This window comes from Mus musculus, chromosome 8 (assembly GCF_000001635.26).
Source record: "Mus musculus strain C57BL/6J chromosome 8, GRCm38.p6 C57BL/6J".
Lineage (NCBI taxonomy): Eukaryota > Metazoa > Chordata > Mammalia > Rodentia > Muridae > Mus > Mus musculus.
The window spans coordinates 5,638,867-5,645,000 of record NC_000074.6 but is presented as its reverse complement, the minus strand read 5'-3'; the positions used below and the strand labels follow the sequence as shown (position 1 = coordinate 5,645,000).

General features: G+C 43.6%; 1 pseudogene; it reads right to left on the bottom strand.

Annotated features, from left to right (window-relative positions):
• Positions 1-3,792: 3,792 nt before the first annotated feature.
• Gpi-ps (glucose-6-phosphate isomerase, pseudogene) lies at positions 3,793-5,495 on the bottom strand (annotated as a pseudogene).

The window sequence follows — 6,134 nt, the reverse complement described above, 5'->3', positions numbered from 1 at the left end:
AAGATTGTCGAGTTTAAAGGCATAGCAAAATCATATATGCGTGTTTTTATATACTGTGTTTGATTTCTTGCTAAATTGTTAGAATTATAATCCATATTCTTGCCTTTTGGGAGCAAATCATTGTGGGGAAGTCATTCAACTATAGTTAACATGAAGGTAGCCTTTTTTGTTTTGATATATATTTTTTTCTGTATTTTGTATATATAATTTTCTTTATTTTGTAATTATCTTTATTCTTTTTATTGGATATTTTATTTATTTACATTTCAAATGTCATCCACTTTCCCTTTAGGGAAATCTCCGATACCACTCACTCTCATCCTGCTTCTATGTGGGTGCTCCCCCACCCACACACCCTTCCCATTTCCCTGCCCTGTCATTTCCCTACACAGGGGCATCTACCCTTCACAGAACCAAGGGCCTCTCCTTCCACTGATGCCAACAAGGCCATTGTGTGCTAAGTATGTGGCTGGAGGCTTGGGTCACTCCATGTGTACTCTTTGGTTGATAATTTGATCCCTTGGAGATCTGAGGGGTCTGGTTGGTTGATATTGTTGTTCTTCCTAGGAAGTTCCAAACCTCTTTAGTTCCTTCAATCCTTTCTCTAACTCCTCCACTGGGGATCTTGAGCTCACTCTAATGGTTGGCTGTAAGCATCTGCCTCTGTATTTGTCAGGCTCTGGCAGAGCCTCTCGGGAGACAACTGTATCAGGCTCCTATCAGCAAGCATTTCTTCATATTGCCAATACTGTCTGAGTTTGGTGTCTGTTTATGTGATGGATCCCCAGGAGAGACAGTCTCTGGATGGTCTTTCTTTCAGTCTCTGCTCCACATGCTGTCACCATATTTCCTCCCATGAGAATTTTGTTACCCCTTCTAAGACAGACTGAAGCATCCAAACTTTGGTCTTCCATCTTGAGTTTCATGTGGTCTGTGAATTGTATCTTGAGTATTCTGAGCATTTAGACTAATACCCACTTACTAGTGAGATTATACCTTGTGTCTTCTTTTGTGATTTTGTTACAACACTCATGATGATATTTTCTAGTTCCATCCATTTGCCTAAACATTTCATAAATTTATTGTTTTTAATAGCTGAGTAGTAGTTCATTCTGTAAATGTACAACATTTTCTGTATCCATTCCTCTGTTGAGGGACATCTGGGTTGTTTCCAGCTTCTGGCTGTTATAAGGCTTCTATGATCATAGTGAAGCATGTGTCCTTCTTATATGTGTTGGAGCATCTTTTGGGTATATGTCCAGGAGTGGTATAACTGGGTCCTCAGGTAGTACTATGTCCAATTTTCTGAGGAACCGTCAGACTGATCTCCAGAGTGGTTGTACAGGCTTGCAATCCCACCAACAGTGGAGGAGTGTTCCTCTTTCTCCACATCCTCACCAGCATCTGCTGTCACCTGAGTTTTGGATTTTAGCCATTCTGGCTGGTATGAGGTGGAATCTCAGTGTTGTTTAGTAATCCCCAATGACTAAGGATGGTGAACATTTCTTAAGGTGCTTCTCAGCCATTCAATATTCCTCAGTTGAGAATTGTTTGTTTAGCTCTGTCCCGTCCCCCCCCCCCCTTTTTTCTTTTTGTTTTTTGAGACAGGGTTTCTCTGTGTAGCCCTGGCTGTCCTGGAGCTCACTTTGTAGACCAGGCTGGCCTCGAACTCAGAAATCTGCCTGCCTCTGCCTCCGAAGTGCTGGGACTAAAGGTGTGCGCCACCACGCCCGGTTTGTATCCCATTTTTGATAGAGTTATTTGATTCTCTGGAGTCTAACTCCTTGAGTTATTTGTTTATATTTTATATTAGCCCTCTCTTAGATGTAGGATTGGTAAATATCTTTTCTCAATCTGTTGGTTGTGGTTTTGTTCTTTTGACAGTGTCCTTTCCCTTACAGAAAGGAGCTTTGCAATTTTATGAGGTTCCATTTCTCTATTGTTGATCTTAGACCTTAAGCCACTTGTGTTCCTTTTAAGAAAGTTTCCCCTGTGCCCAGTTTTCTTCTATTAGATTCAGTGTATCTGGTTTTATGGAGAGGTTCATGATTCACTTTGACTTGAGCTTTGTACAAGGAGATAAGAATGGGTTAATTTACATTCTTCTACATGCTGACTACCAGTTGAACCAACATCATTTGTTGAAAATGCTGTCTTTTTTCCACTGGATGTTTTAAACTTCTTTGTTAATCATCAAGTGACTATAGGTGTGTGGGTACATTTCTGGGTATTTAATTCTATTCCATTGATCAACCTACCTGTTGCTGTACCAATGCTATACAGATTTTTATCACTTTTACTCTGTAATACAGCTTGAGGTAAGGGATGGTGATTCCCCCAGAAGTTCTTTTATTGTTTATAATAATTTTCACTGTCCTGTATTTTTTGTTATTCCAAATGAATTTGCATATTTTGCAGTCCAGTCACTATACCCCTTCTCATCTACCTTCAGACAGTTCCTCATCCTATTCCTCAGCTCCAATTTCTAAGAGTGTGTCCCTACCTCAAACTTCCAGTCCTCCCAACTCCTCCCCACTTTCTGAGGCCTCAAGTCTCTTGAGGGTTAGGGGCATCTCGTCTCACTGAGGCCAGACCACACAGTTCTCTACTATATATGTGTTAAGGGCCTCTGACCTAAATCCAGCCATTCTAAAATATATGAAGGCAACTTTCTAAGCATTTTTTTAAATATTTTGCTACATTTTACAATGGCAAATGTGGGCTGAAACAATTAAAATTTAACATTAGATACCACTTAAATATGTGTAGCAATATTTCCCTACAGTATTGTAATTTCCTACAATTGTGGTGAAGGGCGAGCTTCATCTGGTCATTAATCTGACTGCCCATGAAAGACTTCAAGGAAACATAGCTTGTGAAATCCCTAGGCTATGAGTTAATCCTGTCCCCTGTACTCTCAACAATTTGGAAAATAAGATGCTCATAACATGTTTTTATGAATAGCATGGAAATCAAAATCATCATAACCATTGAAAGATGGCAATAAATATAAGCTATCTCATGTTTGAGTTTCTATAAAAAGTTTTTGTCCTCAATTACTTGTATTTCTTCTATTCCGTACTCATTTCAGTTCGCTTGTATTTTAAAAAATGGAATAGAAGAGAAAAATAGAAAAACTTGGTTTTGGATCAAGCCTTCTACAAGTAAAGCCTTAGATGTAGAGAAACTGATTTGCTTAGACAGTCATCAACCTGATTCTGAAGAAAATTTTAAAGTGGACACAGAACTGGCAACCTAGAAATTGGGATTTAGTTCAGTGGTAGAGTGTACACTGAACAAGTCTCAGGTGCTAGGTTTGATTTTCAGGCCTGGGCTCAAAAAGAAACGAGTTGACCACCTATATACCATCTCAGGCGCTTGTTATCTTAGTCCTTTCCTTTTGACTAATGGGGTTTAAAGACAAACTATTCAGGTTCCTAATTTTGGACAAATATGACCAATTCTGACATATGAGATGAAAAAGTGAAACTTCAGTTTCATGAGGTCCCATTTGTCAATTGTTGATCTTAGAGCCATAGCATTTGGTATTCTGTTTAGGAAAATTTCCCTTGTGCCAATGCATTCCAGGCCCTTCCGCAATTTCTCTTCTATTAGAATCAACATATCTGGTTATATGTGTAAGACCATGAGTATGGGAGAGCTTTCTATCTTCAGAGGTCTTCTTGAATTTCTTTTTTTTTTTTTTTTTAAACTGAAGAGGCTGAGCCCCCGTGCCTCCTCTAGGTGTCTTTATTCTAGCTGGGGTGTGAAATAAAGGTCAGAACAACATGACACGTCAAAGCCCTTCCATCTGCTTCAACAGGGAGGGTGCGTAGTGGGTGGATGGCAGTTCCAGACCAGCTTCTCCCAACAGCCTTGTAGTCCAGGCCAACTACCGGTGGTGCGCTCTGGGCAGGGAGGGGCAGGACCATGCAGTGCATATGGTGAGAAGGGACAAGGAGGACCAGTCAGTAGGGCCGCGGCTGGAGTTATTCTAGTTTGGTGTCCCACTGTTGCTTGATGAAGCTGATCAGTCCGTTAGTGGAGGAATCATGGGAGGTCACAGCAGAGCTGCCCTCCAGCTCCGGCTCAATTTTCTTGGCCAGCTGCTTCCCCAGCTCCACTCCCCACTGGTCAAAGCTGTTGATGTCCCACATGATGCCCTGAACAAAGATCTTGTGCTCATACATGGCAATCAAGGCCCCCAGAATGAAGGGTGTTAGCTTGGTAAACACAATAGAGTTGGTCGGGCGGTTTCCTTCAAAGACCTTGTGTGGCAAGAGTTTCTCCAAGTCTTCTGGGCTCTTTCCGGCAGCCTGGAGCTCCTTCCTGGCCTCTTCAGGCAACTTCCCCATCATCAGGGCCTCAGTCTGGGCCAAGAAGTTAGCCAGGAGGATCTTGTGATGTAGACCTTTCCGTATGGGGTGCTGGGTCTGGACAGGGATGAGAAAGTCACAGGGTATCATCTTGGTGCCTTGGTGGATGAGCTGGTAGAATGCGTGTTGACCATTGGTCCCTGGTTCCCCCCACACGATGGGGCCTGTCTGGTGGTCCACGCGGGCCCCGGACTTGGTGATGTACTTTCCGTTGGACTCCATGTCACCCTGCTGGAAATAGGCAGCAAAGCGGTACATGTACTGGTCATAGGGCAGCAAGGCGTGGGTCTCACAACCGTAGCAGTTGATGTACCAGATGCCCAGTAGAGCCAGCAGGACGGGGGCATTCTTCTCTAGGGGCGTCTTGAGGAAGTGCTGGTCCATCCAGTGAGCCCCGGACAGCAGCTGCTCGAAGTGGTCAAAACCTACATGCAGAGCAATGGAAGGTCCAGTGGCTGACCACAGCGAATAGCGGCCACCTACCCAATCCCAGAACTCGAACATGTTTTGAGGGTCAATTCCAAACTCTTTCACTTTGGCCGTGTTCGTAGACAGGGCGACAAAGTGCTTTGCAACTGCAGATGGATCCTTGGCTGCTTCGAGAAACCACTCCTTTGCTGTCTCTGCATTGGTGATGGTCTCCTGGGTGGTCAAGGTCTGGCAGAAAGACTTCATCTTGTCCAGAACCCTGTTCACCTCCGGCATCACATCTTTCCCGACCACCTTGATGGGTGTGTTGGACCGGTTCCGAAGGGCCACATGCAGCACCGCCCGATCCTCGGTGTAGTTGATCTTGGAACCACTGAACATGTTGTCCCGTGCAGCCTCCACACCTCTGGACTTGGCCAGCTCCACCAGCATTTGCATCACCTCCTTGTTCACAAGGTTCTTGGAGTAGTCCACCAGAATATGCCCATGGTTGGTGTTGAGGTTCAAGCTGAAGTTGTTGAAGCGCTCCGGATCCGCCTCAAAAAGTTCGCGCAGCTTGAGGTTGGTGCCACTCCAGCAGCTTCTGGAACTGCGGGTTCCGGGTGAGCGCAGCCATGGTGAGGGACCCGAGAGGTACACGGAGCAGGACATGCTCGGAAGAGGAAGGAAAGAGGAGCGGCGGCGCGCGGCCTTGAATTTCTTTCTCCAGAGACTTGATGTTCTTGTCATAAAGATCTTTTATTTTCTTGGTTAGAGTTACACCAAAACATTTTGACATAACTCTAATCAAGCCTGGGACCTCATAAAACTGAAAAGCTTCTATAAGGCAAATAACTGTCAATAGGAAAAAATTGGCAACCTACATATGGGAAAAAGATCTTTGCCAACACTACATCTGATAGAAAACCAAATAACCCAATTTAAAAACTGGGTTCAAAGTTAAACAAATAACTCTCAACTGAGGAATCACAAATGTTTGAGAAACACCTAAAGAAATGTTCAACTTCCTTAGGCATCAGGGACATGCATATCAAAATGACACTGAGACTCCAACTTATAACAATCAGAAAGACTAAGGTCAAAAACTCAGGCAACAGCAGTTACTGGTTTGGATGTGGAGAAAGAGGGACACTCCTCTACTGATGTTAGGATTGTAAACTGGTACAACCACTCTGAAAATCAGTCTGGTGGTTCCTCAGAAAATAGGACAACCTAGCTATACCACTACTAGGCATATACTCAACAGATGCTTCAGCATATAACAAGGACACATGCTCCAGGATGTTCATAGCAGCCTTATTTATAATAGCCAGAAGCTGGAAAAGATGT